General features: G+C 38.1%; 1 protein-coding gene and 1 long non-coding RNA gene across 7 annotated transcripts in view; one reads left to right on the top strand and one right to left on the bottom strand.

The window, feature by feature from the left end:
- Window positions 1-623: 623 nt before the first annotated feature.
- Window positions 624-2,928, bottom strand: LOC147653619 (uncharacterized). The gene is made up of 2 exons (XR_015285532.1): window positions 2,587-2,928; window positions 624-2,481 (listed from the first exon to the last, which is right to left on the bottom strand). It is a non-coding gene; the product is annotated as an uncharacterized LOC147653619 (long non-coding RNA).
- An 83-nt stretch (window positions 2,929-3,011) lies between these two features.
- The window catches only part of FRS2 (fibroblast growth factor receptor substrate 2), a 50,377-nt gene continuing 32,085 nt past the window's right edge, over window positions 3,012-21,303 (top strand). The window contains exons 1-2 of one of the 6 annotated variants that reach the window (XM_086884435.1): window positions 3,019-3,184; window positions 15,138-15,214. The gene's annotated coding sequence lies outside the window, so the exon portion shown is untranslated. Of the gene's footprint in view, window positions 3,185-15,137; window positions 15,215-21,303 lie in introns of all 6 variants that reach the window. The other 5 variants (XM_086884437.1, XM_086884439.1, XM_086884434.1 and 2 more) reach the window with 5 other exon arrangements.

The following is a 21,303-nucleotide window of genomic DNA, read 5'->3' as shown; positions in this document are numbered from 1 at the left end:
GTGACTCCACCCTGGCCAGCTCATTCCAATGGTTAGCTACCCTTTCCATGAAGACATTCTTCCTGATGTCCAACCTGAACCTCCCCTGGTGGAACTTGAGGCCGTTTCCTCTTCTCCTGTTGCAGTTGCATGGGAAAAGAGGATGACCCCCACCTTACTACAGCCTCTTTTCAGGTGGTCGCAGAGAACAATAAGGTCTCCCCTGAGCCTCCTTTTTCCAGGCTAAACAGCTCCCTCAGCTGCCCCTCACATGACTCACCCTCTAGACCATTCCCCAGCTCTGTTGCCCTCCTCTGGACACACTCCAGCACCTCAATGCCTTTCTTGCAGTGAGGGGCCCAGAACTGGCACAGGCCTCACCAGTGCTCAATACAGGGGAAAAAATCTGCTGTTAAAATGTATGTGACAGGGCTGCGCTCCTGCTTACAGAACTGAATAATGCCTAAATCAACATAGGCCAAGGGCAAAAGCACTTGACTTGCAGAGTCCAAATTTTGTTATTAAAGACACCAAAAGACGTTGGTATCATCTTGTAAGACTTCAGGGACTGGAACAAGAGTGGTCTGTGAATCAGCGCTGAAATACATTAGGACAGTGCAATAAGAACTTCTGGAAATACGATCTACTGTATATCTGAAGCAGTTCAAATTTATTTCCTCTTAAAATACTAAGAAACTTTCCAAAATACTTATATGACCTAATTTTTAAATTCTGTTGCCTCAGAAAGACATGCATTTAGCACACCCTGTAGTGGTTGTATAATACCATATAAAAAATACTGAAGCAAACAATTTGGAAAGTTTAGGCACTAAAATGGAAAAGATTTAAAGAAAGTAGCAGCATCTAATTTTTTAAAAGAGAGAATGTGAGTTATAATGAAACAACACAGAAGGCTTTGGACTTCAAAGTTGACATAAAGAAAGTTTAGTGAGCTCTAACAGAAATGAAGATGCCATCAAAGGACTTAAAGCAATAAAAGTTAATTATTTACAGAAGTCTGTAAGCAGCTATGTAATCTTTGAAAGACTTATAATTGATGCAGCATCTGGACAGAGCTGCAATAACTTCAGTTTGGGATGACAGAAATGATTGCAGAGATGAGAAGCAACAAATATGTCATGGATCCAAAACATCTATGTTGTGAGAACATGAAGGAACAACAACAGAACAGAAATTCCCACCAGGAATGCAGCACAGCAAGGTCTCAAGAAGCAAGAAAATCCCTCTGAGAAAAATCTATAGAAGCCACAAAGTGCAGCTCCAGTATCTAAATACTGAATTGGTCTGTCAGTAAATTTGGGTGAGTTGGGTAAGGTAACACTCAGGTAAACAGTAAGGATGACCAATTTCACACATGAACAAATACACCACTTCACCTTTGATGAAGACGTTCAACTTGACTGTCAAAGAGGCATTGTGATATACTAATTTAATACAAATCTTGCCATAATTTAAGTGCACCCGTTCAAATGAACTGGTAAAGGTGTGGTGAGCGCTAGAGGGAGGACAAAATAAATAAATGACCCAGGAGAGACACGCTGAAACTTTGTTTCTTGCTCATCCAGACACTGCTGAAAACACTAGGGAAAAATTTCAAGGCACAATACTTAGTTACTCACAGATCAAGATCGACAACTACACCTGAACAGACTTTAAGGCCAGTCCTGTGACCTGAAGGCCACAAGGAATCCTGCAGATGTTTAAGAATAGCCTATTGCTTTGAAGCCCATTGGTATATTATGATTATGGCATACGAGCACATACTGTATGTCAGAAGACAGTGTTTGCTACATGACTTCACCTATTACATGACTCAGATATAGGAAAATCCCATTTACTCTGCTCAGTCCATCTCATCCTCTGGGTCCTGACTCACATGCACAGGAGCCAACAGCTGTGGAGGTACAAATGTTAAACCACAGCAGTGCTCTCTCCACTCTTTTCCTTCTAGGTATTATCACCTTTCTAGCATGTCCATCTGAAGAAAACTGCTGCATAGACTTCAGCTTTTTCAACTCTCACACAACCTACAGATTAAATTATTACAGATTAAAGGATTGTGGAGTACTACAATTCATTTATGGATTCATTTATTTTCAACATTTCTGCTACAAAGCAGTAACTGTCCAGGGAAGGGAAGAAAGTGAGCAATTGTGAGAGCAAGATTTTCTATTCTCCTTATCATGAGGTAACTGAAACAGAGTCAAAAGAGGAGTTGCACAAACCCTGAGAAAGTCAGAGACATGGACAGACCTGTACTATGAAGCAACTTGGTGCAAGGCATTGTTTGGTGAGGAGTTCAGAAGTTAGATTATGGCCAAAGCAGGTGGATAACAAGAAGAGACAAAGCTGAATTTGATGCAGGCTGTTGGCTGCTCTGTGATCAGTGTGTTTCTGTGTACGATGGGACAAAACCTACACGTTCGAGTGTAATTGTAGATCACAGTGTCTTCTGGTCCAAGACCTGTCACACGTATTGCTCTGTAAAGAGGGAACAGACACGGTGACACAGAGGTAGCGAGAGCAAGAACAAACCTGTGGGGTTTTTTGCACTGGCTAACAGGAATGTTAAGCGTTTCCATAAACCTGCGCAGGTGTGGCACCTCCTCTGGTTCTTGTTTCCCACATCAATTGTGCTGTATCTTTGTTTTCAATGCGCACAGCGCCTACCTTTGCCTTCAGTGGCATGTAGTGCAACCTTACTAACACAGCCCAACTCCGACGGCCGCAGGCGAGGAGCCACCGCGGCAGCGCCTCGAGTACCACCGCGACACCGAGCGCTACAAAAGTCACAGCAAACAGAGCCAGTCCTTCCCAGCCGTGCGCGCAATTACAGATTGATTTTTCCTCTCGGCCCCCCCGCCCCAAACCTGAGGAGTCAGCAGGACCCGCTTCCCGGCCGCCTCCCTCCCCTCCGGCCCCCGTCTCAGCCCCGCGGCCGCCGCTCCGCCCGGGCGCTGCCGGTGCCGGTGCCGTGAGGCGCCGCCCCGCGGCCCCGCGGGCGCTGCCCCGGAAGGCGATCGCGCCGCGCTCCGGAAGCGGAGCCGGGCAGGGTCCGGCCCAGAGCGCGGCCCTGTCGCTGCCGCGGTCGGAGGCGCAGCCGTGCCCCGGCCCGACGCGGGGCCGCCGTCTCGCCCGTCACAGGCGGCCCGGCCCGGCGGCCAGCGCGGGGCTCATGGCCCAGGTGGGTGCTTGTCCTCGCCCCCTCCCCGGGCTCTTTCCTGCGGGGTGCCCGGCCGGCTCCGCTGCCGCCCCCTCCCAGTGGAAGCCCCGGGCCCCGGAGCAGCCCCTTGGCAGGCCTCCTCCCGCGGGAGCCGGGCTGGGACGTGCCCCGCGGTAGGACCTGCTGCTCCTTCCCCGTGGGTCCGGGCGTGGGAGCTCGGTGGCGGCCGGGCCCCCACAGGCGCGGGGGGCTCCGGCCCGGGGCTGTTTCTGGGCGGGGAAGGCCGGGCACGGAGGGGGATCGCTGCCTTACTCTGGGGCTGGGGCGGGAGCGGCGGTGGACGAGCGGAGTGCGAGTTTAGAAACAAAAGACGAGGCGATAAATTTGTCCCTGCTGTGGCTGTGTTGGAGGCAGGTCTGGCGCGGGGAGCGGTCCCGGCTGCCTGACCGCCCTCTCGTTGCGCGGCGTGTCCCATGGTCGTGTCTCATCTCGTGTCACCTGTCAAGCCCTCGCACCTTCCTCTGGCTCGGCTGCGTCCGTCACATGCCTGCCAAGACAAGTGCGTTTGCTATTCCACGTCGCTGAGCAAACCCGGGGGGCTTTCGAGGTGCGAGACTAATGGAGAGCTGTGTGGGGTGAGTGGGTTGGGACCCGCAGACAGAGCCTGCAAGGGGAACGGGCTCCTCCAGGCTCTTGGAAGGGGTGCCGTGTGTATGAATGAAAGCGATACCGAGCTCACTTCCTCGTCATTTTAAACCGCCCATCCTTGTGACTTATCAATACAAGTAAATGTAGCAAGGACGGATCTGAAGACACACCGACGTCAAAAGGTGTCTCAGTGCTGATTTGGCTTGAGTGATCATCTAAACTTGAAATATTTGAAGAAGAATGCATGTTTTTGCATCTTCATGGTCACTGCATCTTGTTCAAAGTCATTGCATAAGTTGTGATAATCATGACTAAAAATCACTAGGAATGTTGTTGGACTGTGAGTTGAAAGTAATGCTTTTATTGCATATAATGCTAACATTGCATACTATATTATTATAATGAAGAAATAGTGTAGAAATCAAGAAATTTTAGTAAGTGTTGAGAAAGTTACTAGCTGTTGTTTGATATTAATATTTTTAACAAGCATTTTATTTGTGACTATATATATATATAAAGATACAGGAATATTTAATTTTTTTTTAATCTTTAAGGCCTAGTGACAAAGTGATGTTTAGTGTAATGAGCAAAAAGAGTTCTCTGAATAAATCTTTACTGGTGTTAACATTAACAGTAATTCCATATCATGAACTTGACATTTAATCTGTTCTCCTAATTCTACAGTATATTTGTATTTAGTGAAACGACAAACGAATTTTTAAAGATTTGTTTAAAGGAATTTTTAAAGCCGTGTTAAAAGTGGCTCGGTATTCTGATACATGGGTTCAGATCCAATAATATTTTTTTGTTGTTGTTGAAATCAGCAGAACTGCCAGGGAGATTCATTGTCTGTTTTCCTTGGTTAGCAAGTGCATTTAAACAGCACACCTGTCTGTGCCTGCTTGAAAGGAAACCTGTATCAGTATAAATCACCAGTTCACGTCCAAGTACTGTTAACTCCATGCTAAAGGGAAAGAAATTAAGAACCTTGTTACTTGACTGAGAGTCCCTGAGTTTATTTACTTCCATGTATAGGATGCTTTGAAAATGCTTGTTGAAATAGTGTGCCAGCAGTTGGAGGAATATATGGTTAAATAGCTTTTCAGGGTTTTGCTCACTTTCCAGGTCAGTGTTTTGTGTCAAGTGTTGGTGGTCGAGTTAAAAAGATTGTTGCTAACAGACTATCCTTCTATTTATGATACTTTGCTGTTTAAAAGTTAGCTTGAAAGTAGCTGCATCCATGTTTATTAGGTGTCTTGATTATGACCTCATGGAAATGAATTTTGTTCATTTCTGTGATCACTGGGACTTGTAGTTTAAGCAAAACAACCTTTTTAATAATGGATGAAATTCACTCCTGAGGTTTGTTAGGCAGCTTTAATCACCAGAATCATTTAAATTTCTTTTGACTACTAATTATGGTTAAGATAATACTTAACATGGCTGTAATAATTTTATTCCATGTATGTTCTTCTTATGCAAATATCTGAGTTCATTTAATCAGTGATGTTTAAAACAATTATCTGGTAAATCTATCATTAAGTTAGAGAAACTAATGCTCTCTCTTTGTTTTATTGACTATGAAGGGTGAAAGTGGCAAATGTAGTGAACTGGCCTCACTTCTTGCTTCTTGTGCCTAAATAAACTATGGCTGCTTAGCCATAGTCCTGAATCTTCCTGCAAAGATTGGAATAAGGTTTAATCTTAGGAAAAAAAATGATTAAAATAGTCACATTCAGCTCTGCAGGCAAATTGAAATTTAAAATGTGTTGGTGTCTGAGTGTTTCCACAGCATCCCAAGCTGATAAAAATTGGACCTCTGACCTTTCCAGCATCCTTCCTTCTGTTCCTTCCGTGTGCTGGTAAGGATTGCACTGGGAAGTGGTTCTGGAGCCTGAAAATTAGCAACTTTGTGGTTTTTTTCCCTTGATAGAATTAGTTTTCAGTTGACTCGGCACCCTGAACCGACTGACCCGGCAGTGGCATAGCTGTCAGTGGCTGTGTGAGTGGAGGGCTGGGATCCCAGAGAGGAGGGGCAAGAGCAGCACACCGTAGGCCTGGATCTGTGAGCTTGGTGTTGCAGGACTCGACCTACTACTCCTTCCTTGGCCTACAGCTGGCACAGACCAGCTCCACCATGGAAAAACATGGTCCTGTTTGCTTCCACCCTGCTCTGCTGCTTCCTCCTTTGTGCAGGCAAATACTTGTATGGTTATTTGGTGAGCTGGGCTGAGGATTGAGCTAACCCGGGGGAGGGGCAGGCAGGGAAGGGTTCGCATTGAGCTGGATCAGTTTGCTGCACAAACATTTGTGCTGGCGCAGAGATGGGGGTGGAAGCAAGCAGTAAGGGGAGCAGGGTGTGTCTGTTTCTTTTGGTGACAGTGACACATTATGCCAGTTTAAAGGATATTTGATACTGGCCTTAATTCTGTGAAGTTAAGATGGTACAGCATTAAGGGTTTGAAGACATCATTTGGATATGGCTCATGGGAGTATTTACATCTGAGACCCCTTAAACCAGGGTGGTGTGTGTACGATTTCATTCTGTGCTTTGAAGGGATTTCTGGGGGAAGAATCTGGACTTTTATATAGTATCTAATTTAAAAAAAAAGATTTGATACCTATTGTTTCATACAACTGGTATTCATCAAATTACTCCACAAATGAATTTATTTGGCATTTATATTGAGCTTTTAAATATAAAAGACATAAATAAGGAAAGTTAGTGATCGGTGTCCACTAAGAAAATGGCAGCGTATTTTGCAGTAACAAGTAGATAAAGAGACATAACAAATCTATGAAAATTATGTGGCTAGATAATCTGTCTGAGGTAAGATACACATTCTAACTTCACATGGTTTCTGGGGAGGCAGTCTGTGACTTCTCTTCCTAAGTAACTATAATGGTTAGTGGTTTTCAAAATCTATCTTATTCAGCCTGTCATAGGTGTTGTAGTTAGTGTTTCAGGATATGGATAGGCATTGATTTTTGTCTTATTTTTTTATCCCCTAATATCTGTGAAAATTGTAGATACAGTGTCCTCCATCCATTTGTCTCTCCTTCTCTGCCATAGATTACCATGCATAATAATCCTTTCCACCAGAGAAGCCGTATGCAGTGTTACATAATCAGCCATTAAATGGACAGTATTAGCTCAGCCTACCTTCACTGGTCAGTTACCTTGATTAATTTTTCCCAAAGTGGATTAGTGTGCTCTTACATGATTCACTGTTGCAAGTCTTTATGGGTGGTAGTCTCTCTTTGCTCAGTGGTGATGAGTAACTGGGCAGTAGCTACTGCTGGAAGCTCTTAGGTAACGTTTTCTGTAAAAACATAATGGGTTTTATTTTTGTCTGCTACTGGTTTTTTTGTCAAAATGATTTGAGGAACTTTTTGCTGAAAACTGCTGTCCAGAGATGTTTAATATCGCGTAGGGCATGCAGGTGGTATTTTGGTGGTGTATGAGTTGTAGAACAGCAGTTGTAATAGACGTTCAGTTTTCTGCTCTTGAGCATCATCTTTTGGTGTTGGCCCTTCTGCGTAATCAGTGCTAGATGTGACAATTCTTTTTAAATTTGAACTGGTGATAAACAGGTATGTGGTGCTTTCTCATGGAAGTATGTGTGCATGCAAATGTCTGAGTACGTATGTCATGTATTCTCCAACTATAGTGTATTTTTCAAAGCTTCATCTTCACTGCATCTGGCAGGGTGGCAACAATCATGATGGAGAATTTAGTTCACTCTTTATTGAGTTTCCTCTTCCTACAACCATGGGATTCTCCACAATTTCAGTTTTCCCCTCAAGCTTTAAATGACAACAGAAATAATTACCTCTTGGCTTAAATAAAAAGAACTAATAACTTATTTCTGATGTTTATACAATAAAAATTCATGATTATTGCATGCTTGGGATTGACTATATGCATTCTTTTCTAATTAGTGGAAATGGCATTGTGATTACTGACTGTTTCCTTCTCATGTCTTAGAGTACTTTAATTTCATGTTTTATTTTGTTGCTTTTCTAAAATGCTTTTACATCCATGTGTGGGGTAGTGAAATGAGAAACTCTTTGTCACAGGAGTGATATGTAATCTCTCACTGAATTCTCAGGTGGTCCAGGGTAATCCCTGATTTTTTTTCTTGAATCTTAATCTACAAAGTAATACTAGTATCAGTGTTAGACAGTAACACTAGTTACTAGTAACACTTGTATCTGTGTTCCTCTCAGATGCTGCAGGGGTAAAATCATTGTGTTGCATGTCATTGCAATCATACCCCTGACCATGCTGGGTGGCCTTTATTTATACTTCAGCTTCTAGAATCAGCCAGTTACTAGACCTGCTGTTCCTTCTCACAGAACTGGTTTGGTTTTGTTTGTTTAGTTTTTATTTTGTTGTTTGTTTTTGGTTTTGTTTTTTCTTTTTAATAAATGTTTAGGTTCTGTTTTGGCTGTAGATAGAAACACCTCTTTCTATCTAACACCTTTTTGGACCAGGATTTTAAAAAATACCCCAAATGTATGTTTTGAGCTTATCCTTTTTCTTTCCTTAATTTATGATAAATGTGTATCTTATGGAAAAGATGCTCAAGTATATCTTGCTATTCAGATTTTACTTGTATGTGTGTTTGTTACTTTTCTATTGAGAAAAATCTAATTCACAAATAGCGTATTAATCGTCTGTGCTCGTAGCAAATGTAAAATACTGTACTATTTAATTTCCTGCCTTTCCAAGGGTAAAATAAACTCTCCATCCCATATACCCAGACTCTTGCAAGATACAGATCTTTGATCTCTCATGAGAGGTGCAGTTTAAAATAGTGTGTTGATATTTTCACTGTTCTCCTGTCACTGCTGCCAAAGAAGTTAAACTGCATAGTAGTTCTTGTCTATTGGGATTGCACACCTTGACACAGATGAAGCATTTGTCTTTCAAGAAGATTTTCTTAAATGCTTTACACAGGGATGTTACCTTCTTGTGTGATAGTATGACACCTGGCACAATATGCAGGTGGGGACATTTCATTCTTACCATTTTTTATTGGGCAAATGTGATTGTAGTAATACTGCTTGCTGAGAATCATAAAATACCATGACTTGGAAGAGACCCAATTGTGTGGACATTGGAAAGATATTCATCAGCACAATACTAGATGAATTTCTGAGAGTAAATGTCTTTATTTCATTACTTTCAAGATGTTTGACAGTGGAGAGTTGGCTGTTTTTGCCATGCTTTAAGAGAGGGAGACATTTTTCCCTAATGGAGATGCTGAAACAGTTGCTTTAAAGAGGGAACTCTCACTATTTCCTTTTTTTCTCTGGCAGAAATGCAAACTGTAGTTTATATTTAAACTTGAATTGAGAGATGAACAATCTAGTGTTGTGTTCGATCTTGGTAGCAATGTATCAATCTTATGCTGAGTTTGTCTGAACTGACAGCAGTAGCTTTTTGCTTAGCAGCATGGCAGAGCAAAACTGAGTTGACTCTGCAGCAGTTACCCTTCAGACATGGGTAAATTTTTCAGTCTATTTATGAATATCAACAAACACTTTGTGCGTACTTTTGCCATGCATTGAATGCTTCTATTTTCCTTTAATTTAGCTTAAAACTAGTAATGGAATTCCTGAGGTTTTGAAAGGAATAGCTCTTGGCAAGCCTAGGGTTTTGAAACCAAAGGCAAATTAAGATACCAAGCAAACACAGGGGGGGCTACTTCTTCAGGGAAGTATGTTAAGATTCTTCTGACATCTTAGCATTTGTTGTAGGGCTTTTTTTTTTTTTTTTTCCAAATCTCTTTGAATTACTCCTTTAAAGCACAGTTGTTATTTTCTTTTAAGAAAATCTTACTGAAACACAAGGGGACTTTTTTCCCCTTGATGTCACTCAACATGTTTAGCCTTTTCAGGCAACCATTGCAAGTAGAGGGTATTAGAGTACTTTTTTTCTAGCTGTCTGTATTTTTCAGTAACTCCACACTGATTGAAACATGTAGTTAGAACATAAATTTTAGTTCAAATAAAACATGGTCTTGCTTTTAAATCACCACAAAAATTATAATTGAAAATAGTTGCTGTTGTGCATCTGTCAGGTGCTATAATACAATTAAAAAAATATTTACATTTTCGAAGTGTAGTTGGGATTTTTATAAAATGTGTAACTAAGCTGCTTTAGGTCTGTGGGAATGAGAGGACTTATGATGTAGGGAAACCTGCCTGGCTGTCACAGCCTTGACTCTCTTCTGCCTTTGCAGTGCTGCTTGCTGCAAGCATCTTCCCACTTCTGTACCCAAAGTATGCAACGTTCATAGAAATCTCTGCACCTCCTATATTTAGGTTGCTGTAAACTTTGTAGAGATTCATGGCTCTTTGTGTGTTTTTATTCTTTGTGTGTCCTGTATTTCCTTTAGGTGTTTTTTATCATCATAAACATTTTGAATGTTTCAGAGCGCTTTATCTTTTCGCTCAAACTTTACTCATTTGCCTGCCATTTGCAATGCTGCTGACAGTGTAATAATCCTCCCTCACCCAGGGAGGGCACTTGTTTGGGAATAACCCTTTTTCTTCTCCTTGAGAAAGTCATGTTTTATTCATGTACTCCTTCCTTGTCCAAATAACATTTTCAAGACCACATTTTCTTTTTCTGTCTGTGCAAATGAAGTTTCTGTATCTGCCATCTGGAGTACTTCAAGTACCTTCTCCCTCTGCTGATATTCCTATCTCTGCAATCTGTTCAAAATACAGCTGCTACGATTTTTTAGTAGTCTGACTGCTACTTTCCTCATCAAGCTGAATCTCGCTTATTGTCTTTGAATTCAAAGACCAGCGTCTCCTATTTCTGCATGGTAGTCTTTTTCCTCCTGCCTTTTTTTTCTTCTCCTACCATGTCTTTACTTATGTTTCATGTCATATACTTTGATTTACAAAATCTCTGGGATGTTCTATATGTTAATACCATTACAAGAGAAAATGACTGCTCCTCTGACCTTTCTTCTTGGGTATTGGAGTATGTTGTTGTCTCTTTGCTTATACAGATAAACAATATTTTAACAGATAAGTAATATTTAATAGATAAATAATATTTTAAACTATGTAAGTGGGCAGGGATACATGTTACCTTTGGATCTTTTCTTATAGGTGCTTGGGAAACGTATATTGTTGAATATATTTTAAATCTGATTTATTCGTCCAGTGATTTTACTTTGGAGTAAAGTGCACCGGTGGCATGCTTTAAAATGTGTTGTGTGAATACAGTGTCATATTTTGTGGATGTTTAGTATCATTTATGATTTCAGTTAGTAAATATTGTTTTCTGCACTTTCAAGGTTTCTTTGGTGAGACAGATGTAATCTGCAACTTTTATTGAAATAATATAAGAATTGAATTAAACTGGCAATCAAATTAGTATTAAGTGCTATGTGATATACTTGACTCATTGCAGAACTAATGCTAACATTAACAGAGGTAATACTTTTTTTTATTCTTAAGGAAAGCCAAGTCACTCTTAAATATTTTTTTCATGTTTCATGAAGCTTTGGTCCCAAGTTTCAGTGGCTTATGTTTTTCATTTTGTTTGTGATTTTTTGGGGGGGTTTATTTTGGAGAAAGGTAACTGCTGTGGCTACTTGTACTGTGAGTTTTTTGGGCTGGTAATATAATGAAAAAGTAAACTAGTCATAATAGATAAAATAATAAATTTTAATGTATAGCTTGCTGTATGTGTCTTAGAAATGTTTTAGGATAGTAAAGTTAAATCAGTGTGAATCTCTTTTGTGTCATGGCAGCTGCATTATGTTTTCTTCTCTTAAAATCTGCTAAGTAGACTTTCATAGCTTGAAATTGAGAACGCAGTGTATGTGTTACCAATTTGTAATGCCATAAATGTAAAAGGACTAGGGCAGTGATTGAGTGTTAATTCTCTCAGGTGTACCAATGTTAATACTAACATAAGCTGGATGTTTCCTGTCAGACTATACAGTATTTGTGCAGCTAGACTGGACTTAATCTTAAATTATTAAATAATAGCTCACTACTTCAGGGCTACAAAAAGCATTTAATTGGCAAATATCGGATCTCAGTATGAATGTGAATTATTGCCTTCTTATCTCTCTTGATAGCTATCTCTTTCTCCATTTGCTGCACAAGTTTTAGGTGATGGTATTCAGTTCCTGAAAGAGTTTCCTCTGCGCTTGCAATTTTGCTAGGAAGGATGCCATTATGTTAATCTTCATAGTTAAAAGGCATTTAGTTAAGACTTTTTAGATCTTAAAAAGTAATGAAGAAGCTAATATTAGATCCAGTCCAATAAGTTGTTCTCTAAGCATGAACTCTGTGGTATTTATTTAGTATTATATTAACAATATTGTTGTCCCTATAGTTAGAGAAATTCTGAGTAATATGTGCCAATTGGTCAGTCCTGCTACTCCATTCCTAAAAATTGCTGGACAGGAAAAGAATGTATAGAGGAAATGAAAAAGGGAAGGTGCTTCATAGATCTCAGGCAAACTATTTTATTTTTTTATATTTTCTTACCTTTTTTTTTTTTTTTTTTTTTTTTTGTAGAGAGGTGACCCTTTCTTGTGCAGTACTTATATTCTCTCCCTCCCTAGGTTCCAGAACTTTTTCTGATAACAGAGGTTGGGAGAACATTTCTAGCTTGTCCTGTGGCTCTTTAGTTCTAGAGCAGTGTGTGTTTTGTCTCAGAGGTACAACATATACCAGAAACTTAGATAAGCTTCTAGTTTCTGTAGGACTCTTTGGGTTTAAGTGTACATTATGACTCTTATTTTAAGATACTTTTGGCCACTTAGGGTCTTGAAATATTTCTACTACTAAATTGCAACAAAGTGCTCTTCAAAATCTAAAGTTCAGGTTGTTTGTCTTGGATTTTCTTTGCCTACAGTGTTACGTTGATCATCTGACTTTCACAAATGTGTTTTCTTTTATGATTTTAGTCCCTAAGTGTCACTACATTTACTTAATAAATATTTCTTTCTGCTTTAGAGTATGTTGTTCTGTTAAGTCACTATTCACTGGTCTCATAGAGCACAACTTCATGTATGTCTGCTAAATTTAAATTTATTTCTCTTGAAGGGTTTGTGTTTCTCATGTCAGCTGTAATATAGAATTCTATTTGTTAAATGGATGTAATGTACTAATAGTCAATGGTACGGTTTTAAAATAGTTTCATATCAAACTGAAAAGCAGTTTAACATTGTCAGCAGTATCAAATTAAAACTACTTCTCTGAAGGTTTGATTGTGCCATATCATTTTAGTATTACTGGTTATAAGCTCTCCATAGGGAGGATGGGGTTTTTTTGTAGTTGTAGTTGTTCAGTTGTCTGGAGAGAATGTGTTCAGCTGAGGCCTTGAGGACAGACTAAAGTACGTAATAAGTGGTGTACTCTGGGGAAAGCTCTAAATAAATGATTAAATGTTGACTACCAGGAGATACTTCATGCTGATAAGTAGAGCTAGAATCAGTTGATGTGTGACCTATCAGTCTGCTCTTGCATTGATGACTGGATGCAGTGGTACTATTTCATTGGTGCTGACTTCTGTAATGAGCAGTGCACTTTAGGAGTGCACTGGGTTCTTAGCAGTAGTGTCCTATCATACTGTATCAGTGAGTTTTTTAAAGTAGTTACACTTTAGGTTTATTCTTGGGTGTGCTGTACTAGGGAAATCTATTTTCTTGTAATCTTGACTTCAAACAAGGAAGTCTCACAGAAGAATACTTCTTGTAATGGAATAATAAAGTCTAGCAGTGGTGAACAGTAGAAGTGGGTTTTTTACATAGTGCTTTGAACAGTAAATATTGTGATCTGACAGTGATTTGTGAGAAATCTTGGTTTACATTAGTTGCTAAGGCTTTCTATGAATTAATTCCAATAGCAGACTATTTCAATGAAATCACATTGTTGTTTACCTTTTAGTAATCACCTAAAAACTTTTAACTTTTTATCTTTTCTAACTTTTAAACTTTTAGTGTGAATGAACCGTTTCGAAGCTGGCAGCTATCGGAAATTTTGTAACTACATAGCTACATGTAAAAAGAATGTAAAACTAGAAAGAATAAGGGAGTGTTGACTTTGAAATACAACTCTAGAGTCATGAATAAAATGCAACTAAAATTGTTACCAAAAATTGCATCCAAAAATGTTTGATATTAAATTTCATATGTTTGAAGCTATTTGCTCAGCTACTAATAGGCTAATCCTAATAAGAGACTTCATTTAACCTTTTTTTGGACTTCAAATCTGTATTAGTGATTATATTGTTCTTATATTAGTGGTGAAAGTAAAACCATTGTTAAATGTAAATTCGGCAAAAATCTCAGAAATATAGAAGCTGGATTTCCTTTATTACTTGTTAAATGTTGTATAATTTGGGACCAGGAAGGGACTTTTGCTTTTTTTTTAAAAAAAATATTTTAATAGCAACAATTTCCAAGTCTTGAAAGTTTTGTGCTGGTGCATATGCACAGTGAGTAGATCATTCTCCCTTTCTCTACTTTTATTTTTTAAAGTTTGTTTGAATAGCATAATTCTGCCTAGCAGCTGTACACTTGGGTGGAGTGTTAACAGTTAAACTGGATATCAGTAGTTTTTTAAGTCAGAAGTGGTGATGGCATATCTTGGGGCAGGTAGTGCACTTTTTTCTGTAGTTTGTTTTGCAATCCTCTTGCACATGCATGATTAAACTATTTGTAAATGAGTTTACAGTATGGCCTTATGGTATTTTTTTTTGTTTGTTTGCTTTAAGATGCCATGGTGTAAACTGTGGCAATTCAGCAGCTGATTTGTGAGTGGCTCAGTGTTTGTCTCCTGAATAAGGTGGGGATTTTGGTGGGGCCTGGCACTTAGTGAGTACAGTGAATTTCTCAGCTAGTTTCTTGGTGATGGTGGTTGCTACTTCCCAGAACTTCATTTTATTTCCAAGAAAACTGTAAATGCTTCTCTGTGAAGTGTGTGCATTCACAGGCGCACATTAGACGTGTGCCTAATGTAATGAATTGTACTAGTGGGTTTTGTGGTGCATTGCTTTTTATATGGATTTTAAGAATTATTTATAAAATCTGTTTTAGTATTTTTTAAACTAACGAAGTTAGTAGATGTGCTTCAACTAAGATCATATTTCACAATTGATGGCATAAGTCTATAGTAGTGACTTGGCAGAGATTTTAAACACTTAAAAATATAATGAGACTTCTGAAAAGTGTCCACTTTCGAAGATTCCCTAGGGAAACTCTCAAATGAGTCATGTACATGTACCACACAAGTAGCAGACTGAGTTCTTAGAATCCTATGATTGCTTCTTGTTCCCTAGGCTATCTGATGACCATCAAGGAAGCCTAGATGTGCTACAGGTTAAAGAACTCAGCTCTTGCTTCAATACACAATAAGGTACAAAAATGGCTAAAATTAACATACCCATACAAATTTGTTCTATCCAGTTTGATCATCATTCAGTTAATATAACAGACAAAATGTATTGCCTCAACAGTCAAGAATTAATGCAATTCATGTTGAATAATAGAAAAATTACACCACTGGGGTTAATTGATTCATGCTGCTGCTGTGCGGGGCTGTTAGAAAGGGCAAAGTTAACATGCTCATGGTCCTGTTTGAAGCTGTAATAGGGCTGCCTGCAAAAGTCACTGCTGCAGTAAGAGAATTTATATCAGCCTGCAGCACTAAGCAGGTTTCAGAATTTGACAGCAGCCCTCCTTGCATCATACTACAGGCTTTCACGAGCTGGCACAGTTCCAGAAGCAAGGTATGAATATAATCTTGTTGTAGTTCTATCATGTATTATTTAAAAGTTTTCTAACTGCTTCTTTTCCCTTCTGCACTACATTTGGCTTCCCTCTCACTTGAGATGTTACAGGTGTATCTAGGATGACTGAAATAATGTAAATTAAAAGTCCTCCTTGTTAAACAGTGTGACTTCCAACTAAACCAAACAGTTTTCTCTTGCTGTAGTTTAGGGGGTAGTGTGAAGAAATCGAGCTGCATATTCAGATAGTCAACATAAAATGGCTTTGAATTTATGCAGGAGTGTAGGGATGTTAGTGTACTAATATGGAAAATGTTCAGAGTCAAGTAATTTACTTGGAGTTGTACAGTAGTATCAAAGCACATATGTTTACAAACACAGTAATAATTCGCTTCTTTTAATGATCAGCTATTAGAGAGAATACATCCAATTCAGATGTAGAACTGGACTTGTGAAAACTTGCAGAGTTTCACATAGGTAAGCAGCCTAAAGGTTGGTACAACAGAAGTCGTAGGAGCCAGGCAATATAAGGCAGTAAATCAGCAGAGGGAATTGTGTGGGAACTGATAAAGAAAGGGGACTTGCAATCAATTAGGAAGAAGCTTGATTTTTGGGAATTTGGTGTGCTTGCTTTAATTTGTCTTAATCTTGCCTATTACATACAAAATTTGAATTACAGTGTTTCAATGTATTAACATTAGCTGATTATCATGTTTCTTAGTTCTAAATTGATTTCAAAATACCTGCACTATTTTTAGGCAGGGATAAGTGGCTTCTGTGCTTTTGGATGTCTTCTAGTATATACAAAGGGGTTGCAGTAAGTGGATAGTATATCTGGGAGTAAAGTACAGTGTAAGTAGCATAATGATTATTTCACACTGCTTCTGTAACTGCTTCTAGACTTCCATCAGTTCCTTTATTTCTGTTCTAGTAAATAATGTAGCTTTTGCAGATTTTATTGTTGGGTTGCAGTTTCTGTAACATATGCTTGTTGACTGATTTCATTATTTATTGATGATAAGATGTTGCTCTGACAGAAACTTGTGTTTTGTTTGCTTGTGTAGTGTTAGACACACCATTTTCATTTGCTTTTGGGTTTTTATATTAACTGAAGAGTACAGAGAGAAATAATAGGAGTCATGGTTTATCTTGGGTATCCAAACTTGCTTTGTGACATTACTGCCAAAGGCAGTTACTCTTAGTGATTATTATGTTTACGAAGTTGTTGTATTTTCTGAAACCACAGTTCTTGTAAAAGGATAATTAAATTAAAGCTTGGGCTATTCTTTGCAGATTCTGTGCCAGTGCCAAAATATTTTCAGACAATATGTAGTTATCATTTCAAAGATATCCTTTTAACCTGAAAGTTAAAAGCTAAGTAGTTTAGTAAGTTTTTAAACTGGTTTTCAGTAAACTAGGACAGTAGTAATTGTAAGGTGAAAGCAAATAATTTATCTTGCCAGTGTCATTAGAAATCAGATGTGAAATGTGAAGGCTTAAAGTTTATGTTATTACTCTGAATTATTTTTTCTCCTATTTGTCTTTTGCAGATGGGAGGACAAAAATCTTTCATTGTACCTATGCTTGCTGAATACTTTAGTGATCAGGTTTATCAAATGACAAACTTCCAAAAGTTTCATTCAGAGTGTTTATGTAAAGTATAATTTAAAACTTGGTATCTGTAGTTGACCTATTGAGAAATGATGGGAATGACTTCCATCAGTCAGCTGAAACAGCTTAACTGTCAGGAGCTTAGTCTTAACTTGTACTCTTAAATGAGGGGTTTTTTGTTCTTATTTTAAACAAAAGAGAGCAAAATTAAATGCACTTATGTAAGAAAACAAAATCTGTACTGGAAAAATTGTCACTAATTCTGTTCTGAAATATTTAGGAATTTTTGAAGCTGTGTTTGACACTGCAATGTGAATGGAAGTTAGAAATGTTAAAGCTATGTGTTTAAGTTGAGATATAATAAGTCTTATCAATACAATTTTTGATGTTGCAACTGAAATACTGTTCTTTGTATGTATAAATCACTTCCAACTTTTAAACAGATTTGCACTCTGCACGTAACTTTGCCTTTCTATGAACTTAGCTTTGCATAATGTATTTTAAAAGAAAGCAATTTCAGAGCCTACAGATTGGTTTCTTTTCCCTTAGATTTTCTCTAGGGTTCTGAAGAAGTGATACACAGGTTAATTTATTTTAGCAAATTCATCTTAGAGTATAATGAAGCTTTATTTTCATGACAACTTTAAGATGGTTGAAGTGAGACCTACTGAGGAAAAAGAAGGGTCTGATTTCTCCTTAGGCGTCATGGTCCAGCCTTCCTTTTGTTGGTGCTGGTCACAGTGTGGTCATTTGATCTGCAAGACCAGTGCTGTAGCTGGGATTGAAGTTTGGCTAATTGGAGTATGGCCAGAGTAGGAAAGACCATGTCTTTCAGCTGTTGTCACCTTTAGATCAGCTGAGGGGAACACAAAATAGCATTCTGAGAATGAAAAGCAGTTAATTTAAAATATCTCACCTCACAATGACTCTTAAATTTACAAAAAGAAAGCTGCACACTACTTGATAAACGTAGAGCTAATTTTTATACATGTGAGTACCCTTGTTATAAACTGACTTTGTATTACCTCAGAAACAGGCTTGGTTTTGAAAGAGATGGGGTTTTTTTTATTACCTCTTACTTCTTATTATGTCAGTTCTAGTAGACATAATTGCAGTAGAGAAAATTACAAATTTTAAAAATAATTATTTTTGGCATTTTGTGCCTTTAGTGTCAACATATAAAGAAGAACAAGTGGAGTAGGACATAGGTATGTAAATATTAGTGTTGACTCATTTGGACTTCCCTGTGATTTCACAACAGTGGTAAGAAATTAGGTGGTTTTTTTTCAGGCAAGCAAGTGGGGGTTGGCAGTGTAAAAATTATGGTGCAGCCCAACTTAATCTTTAGTGAGTGTTACACAACTGTTTGATTATGAATATTCACTGTTATAATTTGGTTTTTTTTAAAGTTGTACAGTTAAGTTACTCACTTTATGTAACTAAAATCAAACACTGCGGTTAAAGTACTTCTAATAATGAAAATTATATTGAGTAGAATGCAACTGAATTTCTTCTCTTTATGGATTTTTTTTTACCATCCTTCTTCCTACCTCCCATTCATTCCTGCATCACATGTGCTTAAATATGGCTTCTGGGACATATTTAATGTAATGTGGGGTTTTGTTTTGTTTTGTTTGGTTTTTTAGGTTTTTTTTTTTCTTGGTAGGTTTGGGTTTTTTTTATTATGAAAGAGAATATTTAAAAGAAACTCAAAACTTTTAAAAGTTTAGCTTTAATCGTGAGTATAAGGTCAAAAGAACTTTCACAGTTTCAACTGTTTGAAAGCTGTCTGGCTGTAATGTTCAAATCTTTGACATAAAACATGGTCCTTTGAGCTTATAAGAGTAGAAAAGGCACACATTTTCTTTTAATCTTTGTATTTCCTTTTCAGGTTAAATATTTGTGCTACCTATAAGATAATTGAACTTTTGGGTACATTCTGTCTAGATTAGTGTTGACCTTGGATGTGCAGAATATATTAAAATGCAAAATTATTTGGGATTTCTCCTCACTTTCAAATTCAGAATGATTCAAAGATTACAAGAAACTTCAATTTTTAATGTTAACTTGTAGGTTTACTGGCTATGAGGGGTGTTATTAGACACAGCTGTTCACTTGTTTTCTCTGTTCTTCCCAGAAAAATCCTATCTATCCTGGTTGCATGAAAACACCAGAAACCCAAGGTTTCTGGGGTTGCAGTGAATCAGTAGAAACCTTGTGGTGTTAATTAGATGTTATTAACAACATCTGGCTTTGCTGTTAGTACTCCTGTCTTTTTCTGGATAGACTAAATAAGCAAGACCAATTCAATATTTTGAATTTGGAAGCATCAGATTCTGGTAATTGAAGATGTGGCTTTTAAGGAATGACTTGGAAAATACTTTAAGGAATAAATTTAAGGGGTGACTTAGAAAATACTTTTACATTTTAATGGCATCCTTTAATGGTTTACATTGTGTATATATGTAAATTTTTATGGGAAAATGCAGAGTGTGATATACATAGCTGCACTATTGTTAATTTGTCTGCTTTTAAGTGGTGGTTTGAGGGGACTGTCAGTGTGAAATTATAATCTTAGTTCTCACAGACCTGGTACAACTTTTTGGGGATCCAAAAGTTTTTACATGGATTTATCTAGCTGGCACAGGCAGCAATAGCAGTTGTGAGATGGAGGCACAGGCAGGTAGTTGGTGCCTTGAAGTCTATAGAAAGCTCAAAGAGGCTATTCCTTTTTACAAAGTGAAGATCAACAAGCTATTTTGGAGTTAGGAGAGCAAATACTGGATTTATATAGGGTGAGACCGCATGTAAAATCTGCCTTGCTTAAAATCAGACGGTGAGTAACTGGAGGTTCTGGTGTGTAGTAAAGCTTTGGAAAAGAGAAGCTACGTGCTCAGGGACTCTGCATCTGTATCACCATGCTGATGAGTACAAATGATCACATCCTTCTGCTAGTTTATTGTGTAGTTTGGGTAAAGATTGAACTTTTTGCCTTAGAGGCTGTTAACTGGAATAATTCTGTATATTTTGGGAGTAGGTAGTTAATGGGTATTTCAATACAAGTAATGACCAAAGTTTTTTCAACCAGTGAAGTATACTTGCCAGTGTGTTTCCAAAACATGCCTATATCCAAAGTTTGTTGGACCACTTGGGCAGATTGATGAGATAATTTTTGTGCATTTGGTAGAAATAAGTCATCCTAAAGACTATATATTCATTAGCATTCTCACTGGTTATTTACAGTGTAACTCACACTGTGCTCAGCTTCATTTGCCATGCAGTAAGTTTTTTGAAATGTTTGATGGGTACAAGTTCTCTTTATTCACCTTTTCTCTTTGCCACATAGAGTTTCTTTTATACAGCGTTCAGATTGCAAGGGAAAGGTGAGACTTTGTGTCGGGGTGCCTCTTTTATGTTAGTATGTATGAGCAAAACTCTAAGAACAGAAAATATTTTAAATACTTTATTAATATGTAATATTTAAAATATGTAATATTTAGGACATGATTGAATCTCCTAAATATGGACCTTTGGACTTTCTAGTTGTATTATTTCTAAGAACACAGTTTCTGTAAGAAAAGTAAACTAATTGGCACAGCATGTCTTGAGAGTCTTTATTTCAAGGTCTTCCACCGTTATGTTTTCTTCCCTTCTCTCTTGAACTATTGCAGGGAAAATTTTTAAACATAAAAATAAAAAAGTGGATTTGTCAGTACTGTGCTGACTGTAAATAAGGTGTAGTTTCTAAGGAAGCTTTGTTTAAGCCAAGTTTACTGACAAACTGTACACTTTCCCTTTTAAAAGCCAGTACCGATCAAACCGATGTGTTTGGTGTCTTTACAGTTTAGGGTTAGAAGGTTTATAACAGTACAATGTCAGGTAATACCTCGGTAAGTGTAGAATTGCACATGAAACCCCCTCATAACTTGTACACAAATTAAAGATGAGCTGCAAGGCACCTAAATTGTATTATAAGCATAACAGTGTTTTAACATAATTGAAATTAATCTGCTCATTGCCAGTTCTTGGATGGAGAATATTTTCATTGCACCAGAACAGACAAGCACAGCAAGATAGCTGTGCCATAAAATGGGGTTGCCAGTTT

The sequence above is a fragment of the Cyanistes caeruleus genome, chromosome 4, assembly GCF_971803275.1.
Source record: "Cyanistes caeruleus chromosome 4, bCyaCae1.hap1.1, whole genome shotgun sequence".
Taxonomy (NCBI): domain Eukaryota; kingdom Metazoa; phylum Chordata; class Aves; order Passeriformes; family Paridae; genus Cyanistes; species Cyanistes caeruleus.
This window is presented reverse-complemented; position numbering and strand designations above follow the sequence as displayed.